The following is a 17,578-nucleotide window of genomic DNA, read 5'->3' as shown; positions in this document are numbered from 1 at the left end:
AAAGGATAAAACAGATTGACCTGCAGGCCTTAGACAGAAATACACATAAACACTTGCATGGTGTGGATCATAAGATGGCTTTGCAATGGACAGGTAAGTGAATTTTCACTTCTCCCCTGGTCGTTCTTTAACTTCCTGGCACCTGTCTTTGATGTTCAGCCTCAACTCCTATGGGCTGCATTTGTCAACATTGCGCTCTAAGGGTGATGCTTTCCCCAAATCCAGACAGTTGGCCTAGGTTCAGACTGAGTCTGAAGTTGCGTTTTGGGGTTACATTTACAATGTGATCTGTCCACCTGGTACCCCTGTGCACATTTTGCTGCCTTTGGCAGACAGCACAGAGAAGTGAAATTCCTTGCAGGAGGCCCAGAGCTAGTACCAGGTGAAGCCCACTTAGTCCCTGTGCAAAGCCACGATGCCATGCCCTTTGTACCGCCATCTCGGAGGGGCGCCTCCCTTTCCCAGGGGACACCCTGTCCCGAGTGGCATTTCTCAAGGTTCAAAAGGAAGGCAACCACAGTTCCCACAGTGGTGTGTTTTCTGCCTCCAGTGCCAGATTCCTCCTTGACCCATAGCCTGCTCTCCTGCCACCGGACTCCACAGTACTGTTGACCTATGTAATGCTGCAAAACTGTCTGAAAAGCTTTCATTTTCCATACCATTTCCTGTGTGTGACTATCCCAGTTTACTGGATTTATTTCTCTGTTAGCATTAACAGAATTCTAGAGCCCTAACAATTCAGCTGAAAAAATGGGCAGAGGGCACCCCCATTTTTTCAGCCTAACATCTCTCTACTCAGACACATACAAGTAATTCTACAGAAAGTGGGTTCCAATTATTTATTTTCTATGATTCTGACTATAATGTATGACATAAACACAGTATTGAAGCACTCAAAATTACAGGGCTGCTACATGCTTTTGGAATTCAGCTCCTGTAGTTCCTACTGAATGATTTGGGTCTTGTGACCGAGCATTACGGGATTTATTTCGTAGACTTAAAGGTGGGCATAGCCTGCTGCTTTTGAAGAATTACTGTTTAATCTTCAACAAAATAATCTTTTCATTGAGGTATAACATATATACAGAAAAGTACAGATATCTTAAGCTTGTTATTATCCCAAAGATCTTAGTAACTGATTTTTTTTTTTCTGTCGTAGTAACATATCCCCAAACTGCAGATTTCAATGAGCTTTCACACACTGACTATGCCCAGGTAACAACTCCAAGGTTTAAAATACAGTGCATTACCAGCACCCTAACAGACCCCTTGTCCTACCCCTGTAGCAGTTTTCAGAATGTTTTAAATTTCCATTTTTGTTTTCAGAGTTACATTTCTTTCCTGATGCTTGTCAACATCCTAATTGATTGTTCAGTAAAATGATGTTTGTCTTTAAGAAAAGAATGGGACTGGGTTTCAAAATTGAAGTAAAGAATATGTGAAAACCATTTTGACTTTTAATATTTTAGTTGCTGGAATTTCTATTTTAAGCCCATTTAAATGTTGTGACTGAAAATATTGAGAACTGTTTGACCTGTTTGTCTTTCCTAACACAGATTTTTTTTTTTTTTTGTAGCAGTTACCTTTTTCTGTTCTTTCTTTGTTTTTTGTTTGTTTTAACTGACAGCAGTTAAGTAGGCATAGGTAAATTGTTACAGCTCAACCTATCTTATCCTTGGGTGGATTTTTTTTTCCCAAGGACTTTAAAGAACTGGTGAATTGCTTTTGTTGACTTTTCTCATAGTTCTCAGAGTAGTGCTTACCAAAGACCTGTAACAGGCAGTTGGCCAAGATGTGATTAGTATTTTATTGGAGGAAGGGTGTAGGAAGTCTTTTTAATTTAGAGGTTAAAAGCTCATCAGCTGGGCTAGGACTCTGATGATGGAAAAGATTAAAGGTAAAAGGAGAAGGAAGCAGCAGAGGATAAGATGGTTAAATAGCACCTGAGGATCGAAAAAAGTCAGACACAACTTAGAGACTAAACGGCAACAATGGACAAGTACAGGTTATCCAATTTAGCTTTAGATTTATTTATGAAGAATTACTGAAATCATTTCTTTACCTTCAAGGAGTCCTGTATCCTGTTTGCCCCTTGTAATCCTCTGCCCCAAGGCAAAAAGAAAAACAAATCAAAATATAGCCAGCAACTCTAAAAGATTAATTTAAACATTTAGCCAGGCAATCCTTGAAAGTGAAGTCGCTCAGTCATGTGCGACTCTTTGCTACCCCGTGGACTGTAGCCCACCAGGCTCCTCCCTCCATGGGATTCCCCAGGCAAGAATACTGGAGTGGGTTGCCATTTCCTTCTCCAGGGGATCTTCCCAACCCAGGGATTGAACCCAGGTCTCCTGCATTGCAGGCAGATGCTTTAACCTCTGAGCCACCAGGGAAGGGAATCCCTATCTAGCCCTTACCTAGTGTTCTGAGGAGTCTGATAGGGTTTTGGAAGGAGTCTCTTTGCTGGCAGTAGTTGAGAAGAGCAGGCTGAGTACCTCAGACACACTTGCTGGCCAATGCTTGGAGACCATGGTATCTTTTGGTAACTGACCTGATTAACTTCATTGCCTCCTTTAATATTTTTATAAGTTAATGGGTTTTTTCTCAAGGTGGGGTAGGATAAGTTCTCCCTTCCCATTATCTCACACACAGTTTTCTGCTTCTTTCCTGAAAGAAAGATTTGACTATGATGTGGCCAAGTACAGTTCTCCTTGTGTTCATTCTGCTTGGAGTTCACAAGTATGCAGACTGATGCCTTTTATCAATTTTTTGGAAAGCCCTTAGCCATTATCTATTCAAATGTGTCTTCTACCTCATTTTCTCTCCTCTCCTTGTGGTACTCTATTTGTACCTGTGTTAGGCAGTTGAAGATTGTTGCACAGATCTTAGACACTGTTTTTTGTTTTTGCTTTATTTTCCTGGTGATTCATTTTGGATAATTTCTATCATTTTGATTTAAACTTTACTTATTCCTTCTTCTGCTTCGCTCAGTCAGCTGGTAAGTCCTTTTATTTTGATCTTTTATTCCAGCTTTTCCTGTTGTTCTTTACTATTATTATAGTTTCTATCTCTCTAGTGAAATTTTCCATGTATTTGTTCACGTTAGGTATCTTTGCCACTGTATCCCTTTGCATAGTTACTTTTGAGTCTTTGTCTGACAATATCATAATCTTGGTTATCTCTGCATCTGTTTGTATTGCCTATTTCTTTTATTGAGTATGGATCCCAACAGTACCCAGCACAGTTCAAGTAGACAGCAGAATGACTCAGCACTCTGACTCAAGTGGTATGACATAGAAAAGACACACCTTTTTTTGGAGCTAAATATTATTTACCTCAATTTCTACTGTTCTCTCATATAAAAATTTTATCTAAACACATGATAAAGGAACATTTATTTCTTAAGCCTCCCCTTCCACTTAGAATGTAGACAATTACAAGAGACCGTTGTTGTTACCTTCAAAATCAAAACAAGGTATGTAAGCTGCAAAACCATACTTTAAAAAATAACTTAAAAAGCTAAGAGCACAGGTAAACCTGGGGCTTCCCAGGTGGTGCTAGTGATAAAGAACCCGCCTGCAAGTGCAGGAGATGCAAGAGATGCATGTTCAATCCCTGGGCCAGGAAGAGCCTGTGGAGAAGGAAATGGCAATCCACTCCAGTATTCCTGCCTGGAGGATCCCAGGGACAGAGGAGCTTCGTGCGTTACAGTTGATGGGGGTCATAAAGAATCGGGCACAATGGTAGTGACCTCGCATGCATACACCAGAAAACCTTAATAAAGTGAATTCCTGAGTGATAAATTCATGAAGGGAAGGGCCCATGGCTATCATGGTGAAATGACAGCAGGAGGAGAAACCTGCCATAGAACAGCAACAGAGGAATCAGACCAAGTGAGAACATACTTTTCATTCCTAGCTTTTCTCCAAATCTTCACTCCTGTAGTTGAAAGTAATGGTCTCTTGTGAATGTCTACTTCTTGAATGGAAGAGGAAGTCTCAGAAATAGATTTGTCCAAGGAGATCAGGGAATTTGTGAATAGGGAAAAGAGAATAAAGATAAGCCTTAAAATAGAAACTGAAGTTGCTCAGTCGTGTCTGACTCTTTGAGACCCCATGGACTGTAGCCTACCAGGTTCCTCCATCATGGGATTTCCTCGGCAAGAATACTGGAATGGGTTGCCTTTTCCTTCTCCAGGGAATCTTCCCAACCCAGGGATCGAACCTGAGTCTCCCACATTGCAGGCAGATGCTTTACTGTCTGAGCCACCCGGGAAACCGTAACGATAAGCCTGCTGCTGCTGCTGCTAAGTCACTTCAGTCGTGTCCGACTCTGTGCGACCCCATAGATGGCAGCCCACCAGGCTCCCCCGTCCCCGGGATTCTCCAGGCAAGAACACTGAAGTGGGTTGCCACTTCCTTCCCCAATGCATGAGAGTGAAAAGTGAAAGTAAAGTCGCTCTGTCGTGTCTGACTCTTAGCGACCCCATAGACTGCAGCCCACCAGGCTCCTCCGTCCATGGGAGTTTCCAGGCAAGAGTACTGGAGTGGGGTGCCATTGCCTTCTCCAAACGATAAGCCTAGCCTAGCCATTCATAAATCCGGGCTTAGTTGTGTCATTCTGTCACTGTTAGAAACACACGGCTATGGTAACAGTCCTTAGTTCCTGGCTGTATCTTTCATATAAACTATAGACCTATGGCATGGTAATCATGTGTCCTTATACTTTGGGTGCATTTCTTTAATGATTTGATCCCTGTTGTGCACAAGGGCTTTGTTTATGTAGCTGTTGTTTTCTGTCTTCTCTTGGATTTGTTGAGCAGTCTTTCAAGGTGCACTAGAGGACATTTGATTGAATTACAGTGTAGGGCACCTACCTCTTTCATCAGAGTGCAATACCAGACTGTGAAATTCAGTTACTGAATGCAGTTGCTGGTGTATCACATGGCAGTAATTTAGTGTCTGCTTCTCTTATGGCCATCCTATCATTGTACCAAAGTAAAGGCTCTGTGAAATGCACATTTCTCAAAGCATATTCTGTGTACATGCCTCAGGGATGGTTCTGCCAAAGTGTTTCATGGTCCCATTAATTTGAGAAACACTCCAGATCATACCCTTGATCTGGTTAAATAAAATGCCTGTAATTTTAAAAAGTCTTGGGGAAATCTTGCAGTGAGTAAATTCTCTGAGATGTATTTAAGTATATTTTCTGAAACTTATTTGAGTACAGAACATTTTACCAAGAAACTTATAAGTTTTTCTTATCAATACCCATTAGCAAAGTTCATTGAGTAATGTTGAGTTAAATGAACCTTGTTCCTCTTTATTTCAAGGAACATGAATAATTCGTATTGGCTGACACTCTCTATACCTGGGAACATCTTCCCCACTGTTTTCTGGTAAGATAACTAGCATTTTTGGAAGGAGGAGGAGCTCTAATCCAGCAGCCTATCAGGTTACAGGATTATACTTAGGGCCTCCTACTTAGGACAGTGGTAATGTTGAGTTCTGCCTTTGTAGATGTATACTGGTCTCCGCTACCTCACTGGTCCAAGGACTCTGCTAGTTTGCTAGTTCAAGAAAATAAGCTAGGTCAGCTGTCATATCCCCCTAAATGAGAAAAGACAGCTAGCTGCCTGGACTGCAATTGGAAGGAAAGGTCAATCAATATATTACCTCTTCTTCCATGTGTTCCTTGCCTGCCGGCTGAGTTGTGCCTTCTCACTAGCGGTGGTAATCTTTTCTGCTAAATTTTATTTTAACCTTGCAAATAGGTGAAAGGAAGGGCACAGTTAATAACATCTTCTCTCCTATACCTCTGAGTATATTATTTGGGCTGACTCTTACTCTCCCTTCCCCCAGCCCCACCCTGCACGGTCCTGCTTAGATGGAGAGTTAGGCAAGTGGCTGGTGTCACGTACTGTGGGAATTTCTCTGAGAACCCTGTCAGGCTCTTGCACAGACAGAATGCAAGCATGTTTGTGATTTTTGACAGTGCCCAGGATCTAGGTGGAATAAAGTTTTTTCAAAACATTTCTCAGTCAATATGTTTACTCTCCTTCGCCAGCCATGCAGTGTGATACGGTGCATCACGGATACTTAAAATAGGCTGCAACAGGAGGTCAGGAGCGGGCACAGATTTTCTAACATGGCATGTTAGATGGAATGATTTTGTGTACTCTGAAGTGGAAAATTCAATCAGAATTTTCCACACTTTTTAGTTAAAGCAACACTGTTGTTTATTGATGAAAGGTAGACTGGGAGAAATAGAGAATGAAAATGGAGTAGATGACAAATCTAGCTTTATTCCTGGCCATAGCAGGAAATACTTTTTCTCTTGTAATTTAATGAAAGCTATATGAGATAAAAGGGGTCTGCTTAAAAGATACACTATGAAATACCTGGAATATATGCCAGCTTGCTTAGCGTGTGTGTGGGTAAAATGCAATCTGGCTTTTTAAGAAGCTTGTGTTTCATTGAGATGGACTTTGTGCTTGACAAAGGGTAGTTAAAAGGCCCAGGTAATCTATTTTGGCTTAGTTTTAATGCAGCAGAACTCATTCGGAAAGCATCTGAGAGAATCAATAAGAAATTCAAGGATAGATTCTGTAAGTTTTCATTCAAGTAGAATATTTAAATGTATTACTAGTTTTCATTCATCTGTGCTTTAGTGCACAGAAGATACATCAGCATAACTACCCATTATGTAGATGAATACTTTATACTTTCAAATTGCAAAACCTTAGGGTTGCTATGTCAGATTTGTGAATGAATATTTAAGAGAGAAAAATAGCCTAGTATTAGTGTGCTCAATGTGTGCCAGTCAATTTTCTAGATACTTCAGGTCTATTCTTTCATTTAATCCGCACAATGACACTATGAGCTCTTATGACTGATCACTTCCAGTGAGGGTATGTCATTTGTCCAAGGCCATCCTCCTAAGCCAGGTTCCTGAGCCACCCTGCCTGGCTGCCCTCCTAGGACTCGGCCATCTCAGCACTTTCATCCTGGTGAGCCTAAGGGCACATGGGTTAGTAACTTAATTCAATTCACATAGAGTACTTAGCACTTAGGGTTTTTATATTTAGATTCTATCTTTAAAAGATAGAATATATATAATGTGTGTGTGTGTGTATGTGTGTGTGTAATATTTTACATGTAGAATCTAAAAAAAAAAAACTGAACTGGAAAAAATGAGAGTAATGGTGTTACCAGGGGCTCAGGATAGAGAAATGGGAGAGATGTTTAAGAGTGCATAGGAACTGCCTGCCAATGCAGGAGAGGTAAGAGATGCAGGTTCGATCCCTGGGTCGGGAAGATCCCTGGAGGAAGGCATGGCAGCCCACTCCAGTATTCTTTCCTGGAGAATCCCATGGAGAGAGGAGCCTGGCAGGTTATGGCCCATAGGGTCAAAAAGAGGTGGCCATGACTGAAGTGACTTGGCATACATGCCTGCATGTACAACTAGCACATGTAAGTCCTGGAGATCTAATACACAGGACAGTGACTATAGACCACAAACTATATTGTAAGCACTAAGCTTGCTAAGAGCCTAAATTTTAATTTTTTCCATCACTAGAAGAAATGATATTTATATAAGGTGATAGAGCTGTTGGCTGACATTACAATGACAATTATATTGCAATACAAATGTATCAGATCAATGTTGTATACCTTGAATTTGTATAATGTTATGTCAATTATATCTGAAGAAAGAGACATGTAGTTCTTTAACCATCTATTTTACTTAACTATTAATGCTTTTTTCCTGATTGATATATAATTCTGATGTTTAGTTTCCTTTCTCTTTTTGTTTCACTACCATTTAAAGTGACAGAACCACTTAAAAGCATTAGTGCAAATTCAGCAACTTGTCTAAATTGTGTGACTTTAAAAGATAGTTTAGGCTGCTTATAATTTTCTGTTCTTCAGTGTGCTAGAGTTGATTATTTCCCTCCTTGTTCATACTATGTTATAGTATAGGTCATTTATAGTGTTTTTTGTTTTTTAATCTTCTAGACTGTGAGTCCAGATTTAACTATCCATTTTAGGTTTCCAAGGTGATAACTGCATAATTCAGTGCGTGAAGACATAGTGTCTGTGGAATATAGTGATCATGGCAGCGCAGTAAGTCTAGTATGCTTTTTATTTTTAAAAGAAAGAACTTAATTAGTGTAAGTAGAAACCAAAGTTGAAACCACCTAAACTCGGTCCTGAATTACAAATGGCAGCATTCACATGTGATAAGGGGGAAACCTTCTTGCCTGGAAATTACTTAATTTTTTCAGTTAATAAAAATAAGATGCCACCTTATGAGAACTTTCTTAGGTCTTCAGTTTAAATGTCCACCCATGTTGTAGTCCTTGTGATCCGAAAACCACACAAAATGTCATCCTGACTTTAAGAGAAAGGATTCTGTCTTTGCAATGAGAATAGAAGTCAGTCTTAGGGAAGAAACAATTAAAACCCAAATTTCATTACTTTCATTACTTTTGATGCTTAAAAAAAGGCAAAAAACTGCTACACTATAATATTTTCTGCTAATTAACTGTCACACATGTGATACCATTAAGTTTGAAGTCACTTCGGTTAACTTCAAAGTCATTATTAACACACACTGTGTGGACCTCCCAAATTGATTTTGGAAAAGGGAACCCCATTGACAGATCTGTAATCAGTGTTTCCAAGAATTTTGCTTCTCATAGAACCTAATCCTAATTTGGGGCTTCTCTGATAGCTCAGCTGATAAAGAATCTGCCTGCAATGCAGGAGACCTGGGTTTGATCCCTGGGTTGGGATGATCCCCTGGAGGAGGGCATGGCTACGCACTCCAGTATTCTTGCCTGGAGTATCCTCATGGACAGAGGAGCCTGGTGGGCTACAGCCCTTGGGGACCCCAGGAGTCCGACCCCAAAGAGTCGGACATGACTGAACGACTAAGCACAAGCACAGCACGTAACTTAATGCTAATTTAAGCAACATTTGGTCATTTCCTCTGGGTAACAAGCACGGGCCCTTCTGATGCTCAGAGATGGTGTCAGGGTTGTCTTCACGCCAGGTATGCTTTTGATACACTGCTCCAAAGCTGACTTGCAAAGTTCACGACTATTTTTGGAGCATATCAGGAACATGTTTAGCTGCCAACGACCAAAAACACAACAAATTGCAGCTTAAATAAATAAGGATTTATTATTTCTCATATAAAAATGTTGGTTGGTTGGGTGTCCAGGGCCGGTGCAGTGTGGGAAAGGGTCACCAAGGCTATGTTGTCTTTGCTCTGCTATCCTTAACATGAGACATCTGACCTTGGCGAAATCACAGGGTTACTTTTCCAGGGCTCAATTTCCCCATCAGAAAAAAATGGTGGTCGCCCTTCCTGTAATTGCAGGGTAGGGTAAGGCTCAAATGAAATCCTGTAGGAAAATATGTGTAGCACAGGGCCTGGTGCCCGCTTGATTACTTATACCACAGCTTCAGCCCCACAGCTCTAGCTTTCATAGTGTGATGGAGGGGAAGGTGTTAAGCTGGAAATACGGGACCCTACCTTCCTCTCTATTCCGTCTTAGGGTTCCCTATTCCAGCGCTCTTTCAACTGATGTTATTTGAAATAACACATTGGACAAATTAACTTCAAAAAAGATCCAGTATCCCTTTAGCAAATAGGACCTATTACTTACTAAGTAAAATATATCCTTTATAAGGCAATTGTTTATTTTATTCTGTGACCTCTTTACAATAAATTTCAATACCATTAAAGGCTTAAGACATATTATTGATTATTTGAATATGTGTGTCATGAATCTTCCCTTGCTCTCATACATTTTATATGTACATTTTAAGTGTCGTCTTTTGCATTTAGATGGAGAAGAGTGGATTAGAAGAAAGCAGACTTGTGGGTATTAGCTTCATATAGCACTTCAAGAGCTCCCTTGCGCTGTTTTGCCTGTAAATTTCTACAGTAAGATGGGCTTTCAGAATAGTGACTGTTAGATCAACTATGGAGTGTCTTTAGTAAATAAAAATGATTAATCTCAGCTGAATAAATTCACTATCACTGGTCAAATAGTCTCATCCAATTCCGTTTCCTCGTTCTATCAAAAGCCTTTTTCTTTTTGTGTTAAAGTTGTCTGTAATTTTAATGGAACCTTTGAGTTATTATCTGATTTTTAAAAATTGGTTCATAAAAGGATATTGATTCTTTAAATTAGGAGTGGTTGAAATGTTGTTTATGGCAAGCAGTCTCCTTTGCTGGAACCTGGAACCCTCGGTCAAGATAACTCATCTTTAATCTGTGTAAAGACACCCTTAAAAAAAAAAATCATAGCTCTTGGAGACCATCTCTGGATTGGACAGTAACATTGGTTTGGAAATGCAGGGGGGAGCCAACAGGTAAAAGATAAAAACTGTTAAGCACAGTCCTTCCTAGTTGCTTAATTTTTATTGCCTGCCATTGATATTCATTTCTTTCCCAGGGTGTTTTCCTGGGTAATGAGAAGATTCTAAAATCAAATAAAGCTTTTGAACAGTGAAGATGTTTGCACTGTTCTCTTGAAGAATCCTATAGATTTATAGTGATCCTAAGAGGTGTCTCATATCCACTATATTAACTAGCCTTTTAGAAGCTTATGAACATTGTAGCTTTTATTGATTCCAGGGAATTGTACCCAACAATAAGCAATAAAAGTCGATGGTAACTTTCTTCCCATATAGGGGTGTGCAGATCAATATTTTGAATTTACTGTAATTTTCTGGTAATGGATGGAAGACTTGAAAAAATTGTGGAGCCTTGCAGGGCACAGCTGTGCAGTGTTGCCTTTTTATCTAAGCTCAGTGTAGGTCACAGGCTTTCCCAAGTAACAAGAAACATAGTTAAGTGGCAGGGCCGATGCGTGTATTTATCACAAGCCTTCATAAGTCTCTTTGGAAGGAAGAAGGAGAATCACAAAACTTGTCCACAGTGACCTTAATTTTCTAGTCCTGAAGGACCTCCAAAGTGTACTGACTTAAAGGCAATTCAGATGTTAAATATCCAATATTTGTATATGATCTCCTTCTGCTAAAGGGATTCTTTGTCCTGATGAGTGACAGGGTGTGTGTTTTCACTGAAGCCTGCTTTGCCTGGAATCTTCCAATTGTTTGACAGAACTGTGCCCAGGTTCTACAGTCAGAGAAGAGGAGATAGGCGTCCTGAGCACTTGCTCCTTGGTTTTACCCATTTCTCACTTGTGCCCCAGGTGGCACATCTGATGTGAGTATCACACTTCAGCCACTAGTGCTGGCTGGCGTCTAGGATGCTGGTGCGTTCAGAGCTGTGCCACGGGCATCGTGTGTGGTCTTGGTCTTCTCAACACCTTATGGCATACGTTATAATAGCCTCATTCTATAACTTAGAAGATTGAGTCTTAGAGATGTTAAAGAGATTTTTCAAGGATGTTTTCCAGCATTGACTTATATTAGAACATAGGTATATCTGAATCTAGATCCTGTTCATTTACTCACTATGAAGTATACAATGAGCTTAAATAAGAATTCCTATTTAACACAAAGTTCGGTTGATCTAACATCCGTTTTCTTGTTTCACTTCTTTTGTTGCACAGGGCTGTGGCTCCTCTAATTTGATCAAAACAAATTTCTTTAATTTCAAAGATGGCACTTTTGCTTGAAAGAAACAGTTTTTATTCTTTAAGAAGAAAATGAACACAGAAAATACTGTATGACTGAGGGCTGAAAGCTCCTAACCTTGAGGAAATAAATTCACCTCATTTAGTATATAGTAAGCACTCAGTCAACTGGAGGTGTTATTAATACTAGCTACTACTAGGGTTCAATCCCTGCTACTCAGGAAACTTTGCAGAAATGTGGAAACTCAAGAGGCAGATTTACCTTATATCATACTGAATTGGAAGGAGGTATGTATATAAATGTGAGATTCTCAAGCTTGATTTTTTGATATCAAGGGTGTAACATGTTAGGAAGCATCAAAACCCTAGTGATTGGCTGGAAAGGAAGCTTGTTTCGTTTGCTCATTTACTTGGGGTTAACCAATAATTTGACTTGCTACGCTTTTTCTATTTTAAAAGATCTGTGTTAAAAGTAATGTGTTTGCAAAGCTTTACTTCAAATAAAGCCAGAGTCTATAAAAATACTTTAAGTGTGAAATTTGCTTAGAAAGAGCTGCAAAACTGTGTTGTAATACTCCTTTCTAAGAGTAATTGCCACTGTGTTATCAAGTATGAATGCAACTCAATATAGCCTACTTGGGGCTGGGGTGTGGGGGCGTGGGGAGAGTGTTATCCCTGGCGGGAGGGAGCGGGGGCATCGCTAGTACAAATACACCAAATCTTACTTGGTGATGAAAAGTAATTAAAACTGTTCTGGACTCAGACTGCTGTGGACTCAAAGACAAGCTAAGCCATTTACCAGCTCTGTGATCTGTGTCAGTGCTCTGTGCCTCAGTTCTGCAAAATGAAAATAATAGTGAAAATTAAAGAAGATAATGTACATCACCACACAGTCCACATTAGGAACTGTGACTAGATGGATAAAGGTGGGCTTAGTAAAGAAATACAATTCCCACTGATTGTGTAAAAAATTTTAAAGTGGAAAAGGAGGTTGTGATTAATGATATTTAACTTTCATACAAGAAAGACTTAGGGGACTGCCTTCGTAGTCCAGTGGTTAAAGACTTTTCTTCCAGTGCAGGGGGTGCAGGTTCAAACTAAGATCCCGCATGTCTCTTGGCCAAAAAGTCAAAGCATAATACAGAAGCTATATTGTGACAAATTCAATAAAGACTTAAAAAATGGTCCACATTAAAAAACAAAAAGTTCTGAAGACCTGTCCTTTGCTCTGATTTTACTTTGCAAACCTCTCTCACATTCTCTCCCATCAGGGACCCTCTGGTCTAAATTAAATGGTCTTGCATCCCCTTACCCACATTCAGATTTCATGATTTAACTTTTGAACGGCCCTCTTCTTTTGTCTCTGGATGGTGCCCGCCCTTGGTAGTGGTTTAGCTGCCCAGACCTATCTGACTCTTTGAGGCCCCATGGACTGTAGCCCATCAGGCTTCTCTGTGCATGGGATTTCCCAGGCAAGAATACTGGAGTGGGTTGCCATTTCCTACTCCAAGGTATCTTTTCTACCCACAGATCAAACCCACATCTCCTGCATCTCCTACAGTGAAGGTGGATTCTTTACTGACTTAGCTCCTAAATGTTCTAAACTTTCCCAGAAGTTAAGTATTTCTTTTCAGCTCCCATAGATCCTAGACACACATTTCTCTCTTGAATCTGCCCCTCCTCTCTTTCCCCACTGTCTCTTTCTTGGTCCTGCCACTGAGCTATGCTTCCTGGATAAATTAATAAGCCTCTGAGTTACTTTCCTTTATAACTCATTTACACCCTGTTACCAGAGTGATCCTTTTAGATGTGTAAATAACCATCTTATTCTACTTAAAATGTTCTCTGAATTCCTCATTGCCTATAGGATAAAGACAGACTCTCCTAAAATCCTATGGCTTTCTCTGTGCCTGCCTCCATACTCATGTCCTGTTGTTTTTTTCTTTCTACCTTCTGTTCTGGCCTTTCCAAGTTTACTAAGAGCTATATGCTGTTTCACCCCACCCTGCTTTGCTGCATCCATTCCCTCTTCTGGAATGCCCCTTTCCTCGCCCACTCCTGAGGCTGCCTCGCCAACTCCCAGATGCCTCTGAAGAAAGGCTAGGCTTACGTGTTGCATCACTTGGAAATACTTGATTTGCAAGGAGAAGAAACAGCAAGTTAAACTGGTTTAAACAAGGAAGGGACTTGATTGGCTCCCATAATTGAGAAATTCAGATAGAGGCAAGACTGGATCCATTAATTCAAAGAAATCACCCAAGACCCAGTTTCTACCTTTCTTCTCTGTCACCTTCTAGCCTGCAGCTGTTGTCAGTGTCTTGGGATTAACGCTCCTCCTTTCTTGCTAGCTCTCTTGGAAAAGGGAAGGAGTTCTTTCCCAGGAGCCCAGAACACACATTATTTGGCATCTTATTTTCCCAGATTGAATCAGGTGCTATCTTTGAAGCAATTACTTTGGCTCAGATGATGAACTTTGTCATCAGTTTAACCTAACCTGAGCTAAGCCTGGCGGTTGAGAACAGTGTCAGTTCCACTAGATTTTGTTTTTATTAATGATGGGAAACATCATTGGGCAAGAAACCATCTTGACTCTCCTTAAAGAAAACTGATTGCCCCCCTCCCTTGGTACTACTGCATATTTTGAAAAAAAAAACAACTCTATTCCAGGCTTTTCCACACTGTATTCTAAAGCAAGCCAAGTCCTTTAACCTCAGCACTTGCCTCAGCAGCCTTTACTAAAGAGTGTTCAATGGATTAAAAAACACAAAAAACATTTTGCTCGCTTCAGTCCCCGCGTGTGCCCCTTGTTCTCACCCGTGGCAGAAGAGTGTGCCTTCTGTTTCTGAAATTACAGGACTCTAAGTAAATTGCTTCAGTTTCCTTTGTTGTTTAAAAGGTATCTGTTCTTACCCATACTTTTCTTCCTTTTAAAAGGAAAAGCTCCCCTCTTTTTAAAAAGCATTTTATTTTTTTTATTAAAGCCAACCCTCTCTGCTTATGTACTCATTCAGACCCCCACTCCCCTCCCTGTTGCTCACATCAACACTTTGACCTGCTTTCTGGCACTTTCCCCTTGGAATGTAGGCAAAAATTGGGGCTGAATAATGCAGGTTTAGATTTTGTGTCCACCGTCTCCTGGCTTTGCAGTCCTAGGTAATCGCTCATCTCTGGACACTTCATGGGAAGGCTGGAGTGTTGTACCAAGCAGCTAAGTGAATTTGTTAGGAAATTCGTAGACTCCATTTTTTATAGAATCTTACAAAACCCAAAGAGCCAGACACCCATATTGTGACTGAGGAACTTGTATATGGAAAGGCATAGGAGGTGAATGCCAAGTCTTGAGGACCATGACTGTTGATTTCAGTTCAAGGCAGAAAAAGCTAACTCAGAAAGGAAGGCAGTGACTACTTGTGTTTTGTCAGAGAAAGTGAGCATGTGGTTGTGATCAAGTAAAATGTACACGAAAACCAAGCAAGCATTTTAGTGTGCCTTTTATGGTTTATTTTGTTGAACTTTACTGCCACAAATAAATATGGTAAAGTGCACTATGGTTATAGATACAGAAATAGAATAAAACCTGCAAGAAAGGGAAATCCTTTAAGATTCTCCACCCAACTCATTCTCACTGTGAGAGAGATTTCAGTGGTATTTTACAGGTTGGATGGTTTAAAAGTCCAGGCATCTCTGTCGATTTCTACTGCTGCTTTTCCAGCTTTATTCTACAGTTTGTATGCAGAGAGCTGTGTACTTTATGGGCAATTCACTGGATTTTTCAAGGGTGGTTTGAACGTGAGCCACTTTTGAGTATAACTCAGTTTCAGAACCAACCTTTCATGTAAGATCTGGTTCTATGGTGTGGTGTGTGTATTCTTCTGTCCTGTTTCTGCTTTCACAAGTAAAAATGGAGGTCAGGAAAATGGGGCTGAAAGCCTTCCTTTAGAAGAGCCAATCCCTGGCTGAGCCTATACCCCTAGTTAAATTTGCACCCCACTAGGTAGGAAGAGTTCCACTTGGGGCACCCTTCCTTGCCCTACCATGCTTCCCACTTGGAAAGGAAATAACAATAAAACCCTCAAACTTCACTACTATAATGACAGCTAGAAAAGTAGTATTCCATTAAAAAAAACAATCCAACTAATGTGCCCTTAAGGGTACTTAGAAGTGCCAGCCTCATGAAACAACATATACAAACAACTCTCTCTCCATCTCCAGGGTGGTGTTCAGACATCGATATTTGTCAAAGCTCCCTGGGTAACACTGAGGGGTAGCCAGGCTGCATTCAGAACCACTGCTTGAGCTGAATTCTCTCATCCCCTTTTATTTTCTCTCCCCTGTTACCATTTACTCATTCAAATTATACTGCATACTCTTGCACCTGGTGATATCTCTCTTGTCCTGGGTATGTGTGTTTCCCCAAGTAGCTTTTAAATCCGTTTTGTTTTCTCCTTATGTGTCCCTAACAGTGCCTGATACACTGCCTCGCACATCCTGGCTCTTTAAACTCTCTCCCTAAATTAATGGTTTGTCAGTGCAGAGTAGTCGGAGTCACCCTTGATGACAGGGTGAGGCCACTGATGACTGATTAAGGGATGATGACATGGAGGAGTATGGGAACTTTAAATCTAATGGTTTCTGGAAAATAGTGAGAAAGTGGTGCGTGCTGGATATCGGGGTTCTGTTTGTTTGCAGGATTTTGCTTTTCTGTTAGGGGTGGAGGGCAAGGTGGGTTACTGAATTCCAAATCCTCTTCCCTTTCTTTCAGAGGACCTCCTGGGTTGTGAAGCCTGGTGGAGCTGGCCCCACCTCCTACTGTGCTCAGGAAGGGAGCCAGAGTTTCCTTGTTCCTGCCCCCTGGGCAGTTAGGGCAGGGCCCCAGGTGTATCATGCTGACACCCACCAGGAATGGGACACTCATGGGGAGTGCCTGCCCGAGTGCTAAGGGAAGGTGCTGGGACCTGTCGAAGGTCCTTCCCAGAGGGAAGATGAGCTGAGCTTTGAGCAGCAGAGGTGTGGTCGTGTTCTCTGGGGGTTCATTTCCTAGTTCCTGCCCATTTTTGGACCTTATCTGTGAAGCCATCTTGTGTGAGAGCTGGTATCTGGTATCTACTCTGTAGTATTTTTGCTTGCTAGCCTCTTTCGGTTTGTGTGGTTTGAGGGTTTGCATAGTCTAGCACATCATTTAACAGCAGGTACTACCTTATGCAAAGAGTTGACTCATTGGAAAAGACCCTGATGCTGGGAGGGGTTGGGGGCAGGAGGAGAAGGAGAGGACAGATGATGAGATGGCTGGATGGCATCACCAACTTGATGGATGTGAGTTTGAGTGAACCCCGGGGGTTGGTGATGGACAGGGAGGCCCGGCATGCTGCGATTGATGGGGTCGCAAAGAGTCGGACACGACGGAGCCACTGAACTGAACTGAACCACGTAGCAAACTTCTCCCCGCTTGTAGATTTGAAGCAGCCCTGTGTGAATACTTATATGTGCTTATACTTATAGACTTTTTCTGTCTGTCCTCTCTTTTCCTATCTCTTCCAGGCCATGGTTTTACATACCATTTTATACATTAATGATTTCAAAGTCTATTTCCAGCCCTGATCTCTTTCCTGAACCCCAGGTTCATTTGTCCGACCACCTGTTTGGAAGTTTCTCTTTGTTATTCTCACAGACATCTTGAACGTGACATATCCAGACTGAAATTCTTCCCTCAAACTCCACTTGATCAGGCCAAGAACTTTGACTCTTTCTGGCTTTCTCTTCCATCTTCCACATCCAGTTCTTTCGTAACTTCTCTGGAAACATATCTCAAACCTGACTCTGACCATTTTCACTGATGGTCCAAGTCACAATCTTCTCTCATTTAAAGACTATTCTGTAACCTTCTAAAATACTGGATTAATGGTGACCTTATAGTAAGTTAGAATATTTCGGTATTTATTAGTTCATACATTCCATGCTCTA

General features: G+C 41.0%; 1 protein-coding gene across 12 annotated transcripts in view; it reads left to right on the top strand.

Annotated features, from left to right (window-relative positions):
• The window catches only part of MAST4 (microtubule associated serine/threonine kinase family member 4), a 613,695-nt gene that overhangs the window by 292,808 nt on the left and 303,309 nt on the right, over positions 1-17,578 (top strand). The window lies entirely within an intron of this gene.

Source organism: Bubalus kerabau, chromosome 18 (genome assembly GCF_029407905.1).
Source record: "Bubalus kerabau isolate K-KA32 ecotype Philippines breed swamp buffalo chromosome 18, PCC_UOA_SB_1v2, whole genome shotgun sequence".
Lineage (NCBI taxonomy): Eukaryota > Metazoa > Chordata > Mammalia > Artiodactyla > Bovidae > Bubalus > Bubalus kerabau.
This window is presented reverse-complemented; position numbering and strand designations above follow the sequence as displayed.